The 18,211-nt window shown below is 43.0% G+C and overlaps 1 protein-coding gene across 2 annotated transcripts in view; it reads right to left on the minus strand.

Annotated features, from left to right (window-relative positions):
* LOC106591089 (putative E3 ubiquitin-protein ligase MID2) overlaps positions 1-9,721 on the minus strand; it is a 249,705-nt gene extending 239,984 nt beyond the window's left edge. For both annotated transcript variants that reach the window (XM_045724241.2, XM_045724240.2), the window contains exon 1: positions 9,381-9,721. The gene's annotated coding sequence lies outside the window, so the exon portion shown is untranslated. The remainder of the gene's footprint in view (positions 1-9,380) is intronic.
* Positions 9,722-18,211: the final 8,490 nt, after the last annotated feature.

Raw genomic sequence — 18,211 nt, forward strand, 5'->3', positions numbered from 1 at the left:
TCTGAACATGCTGTTTTCATTCAACACAATGCAGACCATCTGCCTAAATGATTTATCTGAGCTGCTAAACTGAAGAATTGCAAGAAATACTAGAATCGTTGGAGTTTAGAACTCAACAGTAGAAGCAGTGATGGGTGAGATGGGGCCAGAGTCCCATGCTGCTGGGATTAACACATCTACAGTCTCTACAGGTGAGATGGGGCCAGAGTCCCATGCTGCTGGGATTAACACGTCTACAGTCTCTACGGGTGAGATGGGGCTAGAGTCCCATGTCGCTTATAGCCTACTGCCGTGTGCACATTGCTGCACTTATAATATGAAAAAAAATGCATAATAGTTTATCAACATTTTAAGCTAAACATTCTGATGATTTTTTTTATTTTAGTGGTTCTATTAAATGGCTACATCGCATCCCACAAATGTCCCAATATTTATTTCAATAGAATAGGTCAACTTTTGTACAATAGGGGATAGTAGATTGACATAATGTAGGCTAGTACTTTTGCTGTTAGTTAGGCCTACTCATCTTGTAGGCTGACGAAAAGTAAATGTGGACAGTTCTTCCAATATCTTCATTACGGCCACACAAGGGTATGATGCTGGGAAATTCGAGGCCTGGTAAGAATATTATCAAGTGCTTGTCAAATTGTGAATGAGAGACTGATGAAGTGTGTGCAGCCTGCACAAAAAAAACAAAGCAGATCTCATGCCTTTCATGTGACTTTTTTCATATCCTCATTTAAAGTCGCATCATGCTGCTTTAGAATGTATTAAAAGTCTAAACACATAGCCCAACGTTTGTATCACAACTAAACTGGCATAAATAACTCTGTTTCTTTGTTAACCGCTCAACACAGTGTGTTCAAATGTGCGCTATCGTTTGTAGAATATATCCTTTCTATTTTATTCAGTTATGTTCATTTGTATTCTTCATACTATAAAAATAATACCACATAATTCTATGTAAATCTTGCCTACTAAATGAACTAGTGTAGCCCACAGCCATATGGCATAGCCAGATCAGGACCTAACATAAGGAAAACTCAGAGTATTTTATTTAACCTTTATTTAACCAGGTTGGCAAGTTGAGAACAAGTTCTCATTTACAATTGCGACCTGGCCAAGATAAAGCAAAGCAGTTTGACACATACAACAACACAGAGTTACACATGGAGTAAAACAAAAATACAGTCAATAATATAGTAGAAAAATAAGTCTATATACAAAGTGAGCAAATGAGGTGAGATAAGGGAGGTAAAGGCAAAAAAGGCCATGGTGGCCAAGTAAATACAATATAGCAAGTAAAACACTGGAATGGTAGATTTGCAGTGGAAGAAAGTGCAAAGTAGAAATAGAAATAATGGGGTGCAAAGGAGCAAAATAAATAAATACAGTAGGGGAAGAGGAAGTTGTTTGGGCTAAATTATAGATGGGCTATGTACAGGTGCAGTAATCTGTGAGCTGCTCTGACAGCTGGTGCTTAAAGCTAGTTAGGGAGATAAGTGTTTCCACTTTTAGAGATTTTTTTAGTTCGTTCCAGTCATTGGCAGCAGAGAACTGGAAGGAGAGGCGGCCGAAGGAGGAATTGGCTTTGGGGGTGACCAGAGAGATATACCTGCTGGAGCGCATGCTACAGGTGGGTGCTGCTATGGTGACCAGCGAGCTGAAATAAGGGGGAACTTTACCTAGCAGGGTCTTGTAGATGACCTGGAGCCAGTGGGTTTGGCGACGAGTATGAAGCGAGGGCCAGCCAACGAGAGCATACAGGTCGCAGCGGTGGGTAGTATATGGGGCTTTGGTGACAAAACGGATAGCACTGTGATAGACTGCATCCAATTTATTGAGTAGGGTATTGGAGGCTATTTTGTAAATGTCATCGCCGAAGTCGAGGATCGGTAGGATGGTCAGTTTTACAAGGGTATGTTTGGCAGCATAAGTGAAGGATGCTTTGTTGCGAAATAGGAAGCCAATTCCAGATTTAACTTTGGATTGGAGATGTAGGTATTTGTAGTTGTCCACATATTCTAAGTCAGAACCGTCCAGAGTAGTGATGCTGGACGGGCGGGCAGGTGCAGGCAGCGATCGGTTGAAGAGCATGCATTTAGTATGCGATTCTGTTCTTCTGAAATAGACTACATTTTCTTCATATAATGCTTCTTTAGACCTGTCTAAAATAAATAATGGATTTACTGTGATGGTGTAGGCTATATTAAATTGATTTAAATGTAGATGTTCCAAAAGGTCAGCATCAGTGGCTTGTAGGTTGTGTGTGGAAGTCAGGAAAATGCTAAATGTGTATGTTAATTAATGGTCAATTACTGTGAGACCGGCAGCTATTTGCTTGACAATCACCGGCTGACTAAATTTTGTGACCGCCACAGCCCTAGTATTGAGACATTAGTCTTGTCATTATGTGTGTGTGTGTGTGTGTGTGCGGACCCCGTCAGTCCCCCTGGTGCGATGCTAGCTAGGCTAAACAGTATAGATAAACCATCCCTTATCCATTTGGCTCCAACCATAACCAATTCTCCCATCAAGTTGCAAAAACACTACCCACATCTACAGAAATGCAAGTTTGTTTCAGCCATCATATCAGAGGCACTTCTGTCCTGGGGTAGTCCTAAATGGCACCCAATTCCCTATATAGTGCACTGTTAGGGTGTGAGCATAAAGACACATTTCAATTCTCTTAAATCGACAATAAAGTATTCTTCTGCTTCTTCTACTATTTATGGGCCCTGGTCAAAAGTAGTGCACTATGTAGGGAATAGGGTGCCATTTCAGACGTATACATTTCAGCTGTTATATCAGAGGCACTTCTGTATGCACTGCATACAGAACAGTATGTATCTCAAGGGTCAACACAGCGGTTATACAACAATAGAAGCTTTTTAACGTATCGGTTGATCCATCCAAGTCCCCTGACTGTCCCCTGAAGTGTTTATACAACAGCCCCCAACAACAATAACAGGGCAATGTTGAAGCCAAACAGGGACAGACCACACACCGTTTTCTGCCTGAGCACAGTAGCAGTCCATCTCCTACTCTAACGTCCCTACTGAGTAGAGAGAGAGCAGGCAAACAGAGGCAGTGCCCCAAATGGCACCCTGTTCCCTACTTAGTGCACTACTTTTGACCAGGGCCCATGGGCTCTATATAGTATAGGTAATAGGGTACCACTTGGGACGCAGACTACTGTGCGGTGAATTCAAACTGGAACGTTTTATAACAAGCTAGTCATCAGTACTTCTTTGTTTGAGCTTGTTTGTTAGGGTTTGAAATATGAACGACAAGTCTGATTTGGCTGATGTGAAACTGAGCTAAAGAGGGTTGTCATGTAATGTTAGGAGAGAGAGAAGGGGGGCTACAGTAATACCCTGCACAGCAGTAGCGGGGCTGGAGCCACGGCAACCTAACCTACAGTGCCTTGCAAATGTATTCATCCCCCTTGGCGTTTTTTCCTATTTTATTGATTTACAACCTGTAATTTAAATGGATATTTATTGGGATTTCATGTAATGGACATACACAAAATAGTCCAAATTGGTGAAGTGAAATGAAAAAAAATTACTTGTTTAAAAAAAATCCTAAAAATAAAAACAGAAAAGTGAATCGTGCATATGTATTCACCCCCTTTGCTATGAAGCCCCTAAATAAGATCTGGTGCAACCAATTACCTTCAGAAGTCACATAATTAGTTAAATAAAGTCCACCTGTGTGCAATCTAAGTGTCACATGATCTGTCACATCATCTCAGTATATATACACCTGTTCCGAAAGGCCCCAGAGTCTGCAACACCACTAAGCAAGGGGCACCACCAAGCAAGCAGCACTATGAAGACCAAGGAGCTCTCGAAACAGGTCAGGGACAAAGTTGTGGAGAAGTACAGATCGGGGTTGGGTTATAAAAAAATATCATGAACTTTGAACATCCCACGGAGCACCATTAAATCCATTATTAAAAAATTGGAGGAATATGGCACCACAACAAACCTGCCAAGAGAGGGCCGCCCACCAAAACTCAGACCAGGAGGGCATTAATCAGAGAGGCAACAAAGAGACCAAAGATAACCCTGAAGGAGCTGCAAAGCTCCACAGCGGAGATTGGAGTATCTGTCCATAGGACCACTTTGGTGGTCCCAGCTCTGTACAGTGTACACTGTACAGTGTACAGAGCTGGGCTTTATGGAAGAGTGGCCAGAAAAAAGCCATTGCTTGAAGAAAAAAATAAGCAAACACGTTTGGTATTCGCCAAAAGGAATGTGGGAGACTCCCCAAACATATGGAAGAAGGTACTCTGGTCAGATGAGACTAAAATGTAGCTTTTTGGCCATCAAGGAAAACGTCATGTCTGGCGCAAACCCAATACCTCTCATCACCCCGAGAACACAATCCCCACAGTGAAGCATGGTGTTGGCGGCATCATGCTGTGGGGATGTTTTTCATTGGCATGGACTGAGAAACTGGTCAGAATTGAAGGAATGATGGGAAATTCTTGAAAATACAGGGAAATTATTGAGGGAAACCTGTTTGTCTTCCAGAGATTTGAGGCTGGGACGGAGGTTCACCTTCCAGCAGGACAATGACCCTAAGCATACTGCTAAAGCAACACTCGAGTGGTTTAAGGGGTAACATTTAAAATGTCTTGGAATGGCCTAGTCAAAGCCCAGACCTCAATCCAATTGAGAATCTGGTGATTTAAGGATTGCTGTACACCAGCGGAACCCATCCAACTTGAAGGAGCTGGAGCAGTTTGCCTTGAAGAATGGGCGGAAATCCCAGTGGCTAGATGTGCCTAGTTTATAGAGACATACCCCAAGAGACTTGCAGCTGTAATTGCAGCAAAAAGTTGCTCTACAAAGTACTGACTTTGGGGGGGTTGGGGGGGGGGGGGGGGGGGGGAGTGGTGAATAGTTATGCACGCTCAAGTTTTCAGTTTTTCTCTAATTTCTTGGTTGTTTCACCCCCAAAAATATTTTGCATCTTCAAAGTGGTAGGCATGTTGTGTAAATCAAATGAAACAAAAAAATATATTAAAATTCCAGGTTGTAAGGAAACAAAATAGGAAAAATGCCAAGGGGGGTGAATACTTTCGCAAGCCACTGTAATCCACTCTACAGTACAGTCCACAGCAGGGCTGGAGCCACGGCAACCTAACCTAATCCACTCTACAGTACAGTCCACAGCAGGGCTGGAGCCACGGCGACCTAACCTAATCCACTCTACAGTACAGTCTACAGCAGGGCTGGAGCCACGGCAACCTAACCTAATCCACTCTACAGTACAGTCCACAGAAGGCTGGGGCCACGGCAACCTAACATAATCCACTCTACAGTACAGTCCACAGAAGGCTGGGGCCACGGCAACCTAACCTAATCCACTCTACAGTACAGTCCACAGCAGGGCTGGAGCCACGGCAACCTAACATAATCCACTCTACAGTACAGTCCACAGCAGGGCTGGAGCCACGGCAACCTAACCTAATCCACTCTACAGTACAGTCCACAGAAGGCTGGGGCCACGGCAAACTAACCTAATCTACTCTACAGTACAGTCCACAGCAGGGCTGGAGCCACGGCAACCTAACCTAATCCACTCTACAGTACAGTCCACAGCAGGGCTGGAGCCACGGCAACCTAACCTAATCCACTCTACAGTACAGTCCACAGCAGGGCTGGAGCCACGGCAACCTAACCTAATCCACTCTACAGTACAGTCCACAGCAGGGCTGGAGCCACGGCAACCTAACCTAATCCACTCTACAGTACAGTCTACAGCAGTGCTGGAGCCACGGCAACCTAACCTAATCCACTCTACAGTACAGTCCACAGCAGGGCTGGAGCCACGGCAACCTAACCTAATCCACTCAACAGTACAGTCTACAGCTGCCTCTTTAGACAGACACTGATTGGCTGTTATGGGGATACTGGATTTGGTTAGTTGTTCTCTCTCAGACTACACAGAGAGAAGAGATATAATGATACATTCAATCTAGAAATACCGTATGACCTGTTTGGTTGGAGTAAAACAGCAATTGATCTAAACAGTGCTCTGATGCAACAGGCTGCTGTAAATAGGCCAGGAAAATAGGCCAGGATAATAGGACCTTTTGAAGAAGAAGGAAAACAAAAAGAGGGAAGTGGTTATAACCGTAAGGGACCACAGGACAATTCATTATTTGTATTTAATTAAACATTATGTTTTAAAAATGTTACTAAAGCATTGCCTGTATTTGTTGTACAGATTATACTGTAGGGCATGCAGCCATAGGAGGTTGGTGGTACGTTAATTGGGGAGGACAGACTCGTGGTAATGGCTGGAGTGGAATGGTATCCATACATAAAAAAAAAACATGGTTTCCATGTCTTTGATGCCGTTCCATTCGCTCCGTTCCAGACATCATTATGAGCTGTCCTCCCCGTCAGCAGCATCCACTGTATGGATACATAATCCTCCAGATATGTATCAAATCATGACAGCTGCTAATATAATGTTCTACTCAAATACCCATAAAGTTATTCAATACTTCAACATCACCACATTGTCCAGATCTTTTTGTTTGTTTGTTTTTTTTAACCTTTATTTAACTAGGAAAAGACCCTTTGCGAAGGGGACCTGGCAAGAGGTCAGCAGGAAGTAGTCAACGTGTATACACAACACAAGAACAGAATACAATACATTAAAACAATTACAATGTTCAATCGTATTATTATTATCATCTTGTGGAGCCCATATAAACTAATGTGAGAGAATTAGATCTTTAAGACAAATTCAACATTACATTTTCAACATGAGTGTTATTAATTGGGAGAGTGCCGCTGACCGTACTTGAGCACTGAGCAGTGGAACTCGGACTATTTTCTTGCCACAGATTTATTACAGGGCTCTGCTGACTGTATGAGTTTTTATTTTCAAAGTCAAACCTTATTGAGCTCGATTGCTTATCTAAAATGTCACAAATGAACATAATATTTTAGCAACATCAGACATATGCTTTGATTTACATCTTCAGGAACGTAAAACACAAGCCGCCGAACCGTACAGGTGCCTAGCCCAAAGGCCAGCAGATGGCGACATTGAGTCATTTTCATTTTACCATCCAAATGTATTGTATGCAGCCGGCAATACATTTTTATCCCTAGTAAAAATTCTCCATTCAGGCTCCTTAACTTTATTTAATGGCGAAAAGGCGGGGAAAAACATTGGGAAAATATACGTACTTTCCTTATGAAACACCATTTGCCATCACCATAATAGACTGCCTAAATGCTAATCCTGGATGTTGTGTATGGCGTTAAGCCAATCAGGTTGAAATTATAAAAAAAAAAATCTTATTTACAATAACGGCCTACCAGGAAACAGTGGATTAACTGCCTTGTTCAGGGTCAGAACGACAAATGTTTACCTTGTCAGCACGGGGAATCAATCCAGCAACCTTTTGGTTACTGGCCCAACACTCTAACCCCTGGGCTACCTGCCGCCCCTGGGCTATTACCGGCCGCCCCTGGGCTATTACCTATCGCCCCTGGGCTATTACCTGCCGGCCCTGGGCTATTACCTGCCGCCCCTGGGCTATTACCTGCCGCCCCTGGGCTATTACCTGCCGCCCCTTGGCTATTACCTGCCGCCCCTTGGCTATTACCTGCCGGCCCTGGGCTATTACCTGCCGGCCCTGGGGTTCCATTGATTTTATGCATGTTTCTTTTAGTGGCATCACATTAGTGGAAACCAGCACTGTTCTCAGGGCAGACCTGGTTTTAGCTAGATATGTTTGAGTCATGTCGGGGACAATCGTAGCATTTTAGCTAACCCTAACCCTTTAACCTTAACCTAATTCTCCTAAACTGCCATGTTAATTCTCCTAATCTGCTGTGTAAATTCTTAACCTGCTACGAAAAGTCACTTCTGCTAGTCAAAACCGGCAGACGTGCCCTGAGAACAGTCTTGGTGTACACTAATGTGACACTGCGCTGGGTTAGGTTACACTTCGAACACACCGACAGCTTCATTTCATTTTGGTACACCAGAATTACATTCATTTTCAATGAAACACATACAGTTTTGACGCATACGTTGGATAAACCCAACCTATGCACTACACCGAACGCACTGTAACTGCAGCATTGTGTTGCAGAGGCAGTTGCAGTGCGTTCTGTGTGGTCTATAGGTTGGATTTATCCAATGTATGCATCAAACTGTATGTGTAGATGGCTTGACAGAAATGGTAGCGGAAGGTGAATGTTGAACTTTTGTTACATACATATTCAGATGATGCTGCGTAGTATTTTGCGCAAAAAGCAAGTCGGTGTGTTCGAAGCATTAGGGTGAAAAAACAGACTGCTGCAACCTGATTGGCTGAATGTGTTTTACACAACATCTGAGATTAGCATTTAGCCACCCTATCTATCATGGTGGTGTAAAATTGTTTCATAAGGAAAGTAGGCATATTTTGGGCTTTTCTTCTTCTCGCCATTAAATAAAGTTAAGGAGGAAATCGAAGCCTATGCAGCCTGAATGGAGAATGTTTTAGGTACGAACCAGTCCACAAGGGATACAAATGTATTGACGGCTGCATACAATGCGTTTGGAGGGTAATATGAAAACTACTCAATATCGCCATCTGCCGGCCTTTGAGCTAACAGTAGCATATGCTTCAGTCAGACAACAAGGCTATTGTCCACTAAGTGGCACATCGTGACAAACCACACATTCCAAAGGCACGGGGTGATAACAGCTAGCTATTGACAATTGAATCATTATATTCTATTGATCATTGGAATGACAATCCATAATTGCCACTGTTATTCAAATGACAGTCCGGCAATGCGCAATGGCACACAAATCATTACCCCCACATAGCATACACGTGCAATTGGGTTGTTGTTTGTTTCGTTAATAGGCTATAGGCTACGGTAGGCTATGGCTCAATGCCGACCGCAGCCAGCACAACACAACAACCGATCAACACAATCCTTCGATTGGCAAAACAAACACTGGATACAGCGGAACCGTAGAACATCTATTTACAATAGATTATAACGAAATAAAATCTAAGATAAAGTTATATTCGATCGGTCTATTTAAAGTTATAATGCATTCCGGTTTAGATTATTTCAATAACAGCCAGCATACCTCTGACATATATATTCTGATTGTCTCTCAACTCTTCACTGATGCAGATCCTCTCTCTTACAAAACGAAAGACTAACCCAAACAGGAGAACGCTATGTAGTGATTTCCCAGTAATAGCAAAAGTAGCCTACTGTCTTCTCCCAGTTAAATGATCAGACTCGCTTTCCCCCACCAAGCGCTGTAGAATAAACCTGACACCGACCGACACTCGCTGAGACAGCGCGATGGGAGGGGTTGGAGGCACCTACCAGCTTTATATGCCCAACATTCTTTTCTTCTGTCATCTTGAAAGCAGCCGAAAACGAAGTTAAGAAACACTTGGATCGAACACAAGTGGAAGAGCCCCGGTTATGTGACACAAACAGCGTCGCTCCGTTCTGTTCGGTTCCGCTCGCTTTCAACGCAAGCAACGGCAAACCTCGCCGGCGGCGCAGGCAACCCACCGTCCGTGAGAGCTCACAGACTTGAATATTTAACTTTGGAAAAATGAGAAACCTGCTAAGAGAGAGAGAGAGAAGAGGCAGACAATCACAGGAAAGCAGCTCCTCCTACCAATACAATGCGAAAAGCCAAAGAAACAAATCGGGTTCCACAAGCGCAGCGCAGGCAGGCGGCTTGCTCTAGCCACACTGGGCAGTAGAGAGATCCATTGTAACCAACCCCTAACCTCCCCTCAGGCCCATCACTGTAAATGTCAAGTTAATGGAATTGATTGCATCGTTAATGACAATGGAATTCCCTCGTCCTCTAAATACGTAGGACACTAACTCTCATTATAATCTAATGGAACTCTACTGTATGATGCAATAAAGGTAATAGGTGGTTGAAGCTTAACGCAGTAAGGGACAGATCGAAATTTACTGGGGTGTGATCCAAAGTAAGGGAGGGTTGTGTGTTTTTTATTTATTCCCTGTTTACATTCGCTCTTCTGCTCGTATTTTCCCTATAAACAATGGCTTGACTTATTTTTTTATATTACCCTAATAAAGTTTAGAAATGTTTGTGAAGGTTTGTATGGTGTGGCTATTACTGTAGGCCTATGATATGAAGGCAGTGCGCTATGGCGCTCACTCCAATAGTTGAAGTTCAGGTGATGAAGTCTGTTTCAGGCCTACAGTTACTCCTATAAAAAATTAAAATTAACGAATTAGCCTCCATCTGTATATCTGAACAGCAGATGCAGTAGCCATAAATAAATAAATGCATGTCGATGTCGTAACATGTCACCAATATATCTCTCTCTCTCTCTCTCTCTCTCTCTCTCTCTCTCTCTCTCTAGGGTTAGGTCTAAGCTTCTCTTCCTTTATAAAGGATATATATATATATATATATATATATATATACACACACAGTTGAAGTCGGAAGTTTACATACACTTAGGTTGGAGTCATTAAAACTAGTTTTTCAACCACTCCACAAATTTCTTGTTAACAAACTATAATTTTGGCATATTGGTTAGGACATCTACTTTGTGCAAGACACAAGTTATTTTTCCAACAATTGTTTACAGACAGATTGTTTCACTTATAATTAACTGTATCACAATTCCAGTGGCTGTGCCTTTAAGCAGCTTGGAAAATTCCAGAAAAGGATGTCATGGCTTTAGAAGCTTCTGATAGGCTAATTTACATCATTTGAGTCAATCGGAGATGTACATGTGGATGTATTTCAAGGCCTACCTTCAAACTCAGTGCCTCTTTGCTTGACATCATGGGAAAATCAAAAGAAATCAGCCAAGACATCAGAAAAAATGGTAGACGTCCACAAGTCTGGTTCATCCTTGGGAGCAATTTCCAAACGCCTGAAGGTACCACGTTCACCTGTACAAACAATAGTATGCATATTTAAACACCATGGGACCATGCAGCCGTCATACCGCTCAGGAAAGAGTCTCTGTCTCCTAGAGATGAACATACTTTTGTGCGAAAAGTGGACCTTGTGAAGATGCTGGAGGAAACAGGTACAAAAGTATCTATATCCACAGTAAAACGAGTCCTATATCGACATAACCTGAAAGGCTGCTCAGCAAGGAAGAAGCCACTGCTCCAAAACTTCCACAAAAAAGCCAGACTACGGTTTGCAACTGCACATGGGGACAAAGATCGTACTTTTTGGAGAAATGTCCTCTGGTCTGATGAAACAAAAATATAATTGTTTGGCCATAATGTCCATCGTTATGTTTGGAGGAAAAAGGGAGAGGCTTGCAAGCCGAAGAACACCATCCCAACCGTGAAGCATGGGAGTGGCAGCATCATGTTGTGGGGGTAATTTGCTGCAGGAGAGACTGGTGCACTTCACAAAATAGATGGCATCGTGAGGAAGGAAAAGTATGTGGACATATTGAAGGAACATCTCAAGACATCAGTCAGGAATTTAAAGCTTGGTTGCAAATGGGTCTTCCAAATGGACAATAACCCCAAGCATACTTCCAAAGTTGTGGCAAAATGGCTTAAGGACAACAAAGTCAAGGTATTGAAGTGGCCAGCACAAAGCCCTGACCTCAATCCTATGGAAAATCTGTGGGCAGCCCTGAAAAAGCGCGTGCGAGCAAGGAGGCCTACAAACCCGACTCAGTTACACCAACTCTGTCAGGAGGAATGGGCCAAAAGTCACCCAACTTATTGTGGGAAGCTTGTGGAAGGCTACCCAAAAAGTTTGACCCAAGTTAAACAATTTAAAGGCAATGCTATCAAATACTAATTGAGTGTATGTAAACTTCTGACCTACTGGGAATGTGATGAAAGAAATAAAAGCTGAAATAAATCATTCTCTACTATTATTCTGACATTTCACATTCTTAAAATAAAGTGATGATCCTAACTGACCTAAGACAGGGACATTTTACTAGGATTTAATGTCAGGAATTGTAAAAAACTGAGTTGAAATGTATCTGGCTAAGGTGTATGTAAACTTCAACTGTAGGTATATACAGTGGGGAGAACAAGTATTTGATACACTGCCGATTTTGCAGGTTTTCCTACTTACAAAGCATGTAGAGGTCTGTAATTTTTATCATAGGTACACTTCAACTGTGAGAGACGGAATCTAAAACAAAAATCCAGAAAATCACATTGTATGATTTAAGTAAATAATTAGCATTTTATTGCATGTATGGAGTGAAACATTTTGTGGACACCCCTTCAAATTAGTGGATTCGACAAACATTGACAGTAGAATGGCCTTACTGAAGAGCTCAGTGACTTTCAATGTGGCACCGTCATAGGATTCCACCTTTCCAACAAGTCAGTTCGTCAACTTTCTGCCCTGCTAGAGCTTCCCCGTTCAACTGTAAGGGCTGTTGTTGTGAAGTGGAAATGTCTAGCAGCAACAACGGCTCAGCCGTGAAGTGGTAGGCCGCACAAGCTCACAGAAAGGGACCGCCAAGTGCTGAAGTGCGTAGCGTGTAAAAATGGTTTGTCCTTGGTTGCAACAATTTCCTTTGCATGGGAATGTGATCATTCCTGTTCTTAAAATAATCTCAATCAAACTGAACTAAATTAAAAATCACAATTTGGCAACTGGATCCTGGACTTCCTGACGGGCCACCCCCAGGTGGTGAGGGTAGGCAACACCACAGCCGCCAAGCTGACCCTCAGCAGGGGGGCCCCTCAAGGGTGCGTGCATAGTCCCCTCCTGTACTCCCTTTTCATGTGGCCGCGTACGACTCCAACAACACCATTAAGTTTGCTGACGACATGAAGCTGGTAGGCCTGGTCACCGATGTCAATGAGAGAGCCTACAGGGAGGAGGTCAGAAACCTGACAGTGGGGTGCCAGGACAACAATCTGTCAATCAACGTCAGGAAGACAAAGGAGATGATATTAGAAAACAAGAAACTGAGGGCTGAACACGCCGCCATTCACATCAACAGGGCTGTAGGGGAGTGGGTTGTAACGGCGTTCGTCGGAAGAAGGGGACCAAAGAGACAGCTGCCTCTGATTGGAAACCATACTTGGCCAAAACAAAGAAATAGAATGCCCAGGGCATGACAGGCATTCACATCGACAGGGCTGTAGGGGAGTGGGTTGAAATGTTCAAACGTGTTTTTCCATATATAGACACACCCTGTGTTTTAATAAAATAAACAACATTATTTACTGAGTTTGTTTGCAAAGCTGTCATCAAGGCAGAGGGTGGCTACTTTGAAGAATCTAAAATATAAAATATTTTTTTGATTTGTTTAACACTTTTTTGGTTACTACATGATTCCTTACGGGTTATTTCATAGTTTTGATGTCTTCAATATTATTCTACAATGTAGAAAATAGTAAAAATAAAGAAAAACCTTGAATGAGTAGGTGTGTCCAAACTTTTGACTGGTACTGTAGTTTTATATATATATATATAAACTCCCAGTCATTTATTGGGTCAAACACCACTGTTTTGGCATCACTGTGGCTTCTTGCACAATTCCAAACCTTTAGCAGCCTGCATAATAGGTTAATCATCTCTCTGTATGCCAACTGTATTGAACTGGCCTACTTACTCACATAGATCACTGAATAGCCAACACCTTCTTCCCCAATCTTTTCAATTTTTGAGTCAGGAACACCAGCTTGTCACATTTTGGGGCAGAATGCAGCTCCTGCTTTTATTTTCTATAAACCCTGCATTGGAAAAGATCTGCTCTGATGGAGTGGAGATGGCCAGGATGGAGAGGAGGTATTTCACTGCTCTGGTCCGCTTCAGATACCTGTCCTTTGTCAAACTAGACACTCTAATGTACTTGTCCACTTGCTCAGTTGTGCACTGGGGCCTCCCAGTCTTTCTATTCTGGTTAGAGACAGTTTGCTCTGTTCTGTGAAGGGAGTAGTACACAACGTTGTACAAGATCTTCAGTTTCTTGGCAGTTTCTTGTATGGAATAGCTTTCATTTCTCAGAACAAGAATAGACTGACGAGTTTCTGAAGAAAGGTCTTTGTTTCTGGCCATTTTGAGCCTGTAATCGAACCCCAAAAATGCTGATGCTCCAGATACTCAACTAGTCTAAAGAAGGCCAGTTTTATTGCTTCTTTAATCAGAACAAGTTTTCAGCTGTGCTAACATCAATGCAAAATGGTTTTCTAATGGTCAATTAGCCTTTTAAAATGATAAACTTGGATTTGCTAACACAATGTGCCAGTGGAACACAGGAGTGATTTTTGCTGATAATGGGCCTCAACGCCTATGTAGATATTCCATTAAAAATCAACAGTTTCCAGCTACAATAGTCGTTTACAACATTAACAATGTCTACACTGTATTTCTGATCAATTTGATGTTATTTTAATGGACAAAAAATTTGCTTTTCTTTCAAAAACAAGGACATTTCTAAGTGACCCCAAACTTTTGAACGGTAGTGTATATGTTAATACTAAAAATAATCATAATTCGGAAAAACACATTTTTAAGAAAATAATATTATTTTATTAGTGTTGCACCATTGATCTTACATAATATAACCATACACAATTTCAGTAGCACATATACAGTGCATTTGGAAAGTATTCAGACCCCTTGCTTTTTTCCACATTTTGTTACGTTACAGCCTTATTATAAAATTGATTAAATAAAACATTTTCCTTATCAATCTAAACACAATACCCCATAATGACGAAGCAAAAACAGTTTTTTAGAATTTTTTGCAAGTTTATTAAAAAGAAAAAAGTTAAACATGTATTGTAAATGTTTATCAGCACAGCATTATGACAGCATTTTCTAAACTGCAGAGGGGGTTCTTGCTATTATTTTGTAGGTTTCCTATACCATTATCTTCTGTAGAATGCAGACAAGTATTCAGACCCGTTGCTATGAGACCCAAAATTGAGCTCAGGTGCATCATGTTTCCATTGATCATCCTTGATGTTTCTACAACTTGATTGGAGTCCACCTGTGGTAAATTCAATTATTGGACATGATTTGGAAAGGCACACACCTGTCTATATAAAGGTCCCACAGTTGACAGTGCATGTCAGAGCAAAAACCAAGCCATGAGGTCGAAGGAATTGTCAGTAGAGCTCCGAGACAGAATTATGTCAAGGTACAGATCTGGGGAAGGGTACCAACAAATGTCTGCAGCATTGAAGGTCCCCAAGAACACAGTTGCCTCCATCATTGTTAAAATGGAAGAAGTTTGGAACCACCAAGACTCTTCCTAGAGCTGGCCGTCCGGCTAAACTGAGCAATTGGGGGAGAAGGGCCTTGGTCAGGGAGGTGACCAAGAACCTGATGGTCACTCTGACAGATCTCCAGAGTTCCTCTGTGGAGATGGGAGAACCTTCCAGAAGGACAACCATCTCTGCAGGACCCCACCAATCAGGCCTTTATGGTAGTGGCCAGACGGAAGCCACTCCTTAGTAAAAGGCACATGGCAGCCCACTTGGAGTTTCCCAAAAGGCACCGAAACAAGATTCTCTGGTCTGATGAAACCAAGATTGAACACTTTGGCCTGAATGCCAATTGTCACAGGGGAGGTTCTCTTCTGCACTGTTCAACCAATTCAGTAAATATGGAGGCGTTATGATGGAGTGTCACCTTGTTAACATCAAAAAGCACGTCACAGTCTCTCTTTCCATTTCTCCTGAAAGCCAGAACATCCACAGTCTCTCTTTCCATTTCTCCTGAAAGCCAGAACATCCACAGTCTCTATTTCCATTTCCCCTGAAAACCAGAACATCCACAGTCTCTCTTTCCATTTCCCCTGAAAGCCAGAACATCCAGTCTCTCTTTCCACTTCCCCTGAAAACCAGAACATCCACAGTCTCTTTCCATTTCCCCTGAAAGCCAGAACATCCACAGTCTCTCTTTCCATTTCCCCTGAAAGCCAGAACATCCACAGTCTCTCTTTCCATTTCCCCTGAAAGCTAGAACATCCACAGTCTCTCTTTCCATTTCCCCTGAAAACTGGAACATCCACAAGGTGGTAAGCACTGAAAATGAATACACAATTTAAAATAAATAATTATAGAACAGTAAACTTGGAAGCAACATGGGGAGCAATGATACACATTTAAATAACATAAAAAAAATCTCTTGAAAAGTAGGGACAAGTCGTATTTAATTCAAGACCACAGAAGGGAGAGCAGGCCTTGGGCAGGCCCTTATAGTAGAGCTGTAATGGCCACAGGTAGGCCATATCCCTGTACTATCACATTAAGTGATAAGTGAAGTTATAAGTTTAGCTATAAGTTAGCTGTCCCAGAAAAAGGTTTTGAGTTCGGAGACAAAATCCCCATGTCGTTGTCTACTCTGGGCGTGCAGCCGTCACCAAAGCTTGTTTAATGTGAGGGGGTCAGAGACGCTATCTGACGGCTAATGATCTCGCCATTGAGCACTCCCAGCATTCCCTTATGCATTCCCTTATTTAATTAAAAAAAGTTGTCTAAACATTTAAAACTCTGTGAGGCAAGCGTGAATGTCTGACTGAAACCGTTTAGGAGGCTGTTTTGAGCCACAGCTCGAAGCTACGTTAAATCTAATCACATCATCACATCATTGTTTTGGTGAGACAGCATGGTATGGAGAATCCTCATGACCAAGTGAACAACGTTGTAGTGTGTGACCTACCCGTCTGCGCCACATTGTTTAGTGTGCCGCATCACTACGTTGGCAAGACAAACAAGTTACAGGAAAGACGGTGGTTTTAATGTGAGAGGCTCAGCCATGTTAGGATTTTGAAAAGTAGTGTAGTGTACACCTGGCTTAATATGCATGCAGGTGTAGCCTGGCCAGTCTCTGCCCTGTCCATAGAACTCTCATTAGGAATACTAACACCACACACACCTGGTGCGATGGGACACGCCCCAACTGTGCTAGACATTTAGCCGTAGCCAGTAATCATGTGAAGTCTGTGGTCACATGACGACAGGCTACAGCTAAATGTGGGGCGTGTCAGCAGAAGAGGCCTTTAGTGAAGTGCCATCTAAAGGAGACATACTATTACATTGTGCATGAAAAGTGGTAGAACTGGACTAAAAGAAGAAAAATACTTGCTAGGAAATTTCCTTTTTTTTCAGTATATATTTTTTTCATTTGCTGAAGTACAGGTATTTTCACCAACACTGTTTTCTCTCGTCATCTAAAAGTTGTGGCATCCACTTTGTTTAACACTCAGAGATGCATGACCCTTCCAGTCCCACCAGCACATCAAACTGATAGAGAATGAATGGTTTAATTATTTATTTTACCTTTATTTAACTAGGCAAGTCAGGTAAGAACAAATTCTTATTTTCAATGACAGGAACAGTGGGTTAACTGCCTTGTTCAGAACAACAGATCTGTACCTTGTCAGCTCAGGGATTTGATCTGGCAACCTTTTGGTTACTAGTCCAATGCTCTAACCACTAGGCTACCTGCTGGCCCCACACTCTAACCACTAGGCTACCTGCCGCCCCCACACTCTAACCACTAGGCTACCTGCCGCCCCCACACTCTAACCACTAGGCTACCTGCCGCCCCCACACTCTAACCACTAGGCTACCTGCCGCCCCCACACTCTAACCACTAGGCTACCTGCCGCCCCCACACTCTAACCACTTGGCTACCTGTCGCCCCCACACTCTAACCACTAGGCTACCTGCCGCCCCCACACTCTAACCACTAGGCTACCTGCCGCCCCCACACTCTAACCACTAGGCTACCTGCCGCCCTTACACACTAACCACTAGGCTACCTGCCGCTCCTACACTCCAACCACTAGGCTACCTGCCGCCCCGACACTCTAACCACTAGGCTACCTGCCACCCCTACACTCTAACCACTAGGCTACCTGCCGGCCCTACACTCTAACCACTAGGCTACCTGCCGGCCCTCCACTCTAACCACTAGGCTACCTGCCGGCCCTACACTCTAACCACTAGGCTACCTGCCGCCCCTACACTCTAACCACTAGGCTACCTGCCGCCCCTACACTCTAACCACTAGGCTACCTGCCGCCCCTACACTCTAACTACTAGGCTACCTGCCGCCCCTACACTCTAACCACTAGGCTACCTGCCGCCCCCACAGGGATCCTTCAACATTACACCAGACAACAGAGGGATCTGTCAACATTACACCAGACCACACAGGGATCCGTCAACATTACACCAGACCACACAGG

This window comes from Salmo salar, chromosome 09 (genome assembly GCF_965601325.2).
Source record: "Salmo salar chromosome 09, fSalSal1, whole genome shotgun sequence".
Lineage (NCBI taxonomy): Eukaryota > Metazoa > Chordata > Actinopteri > Salmoniformes > Salmonidae > Salmo > Salmo salar.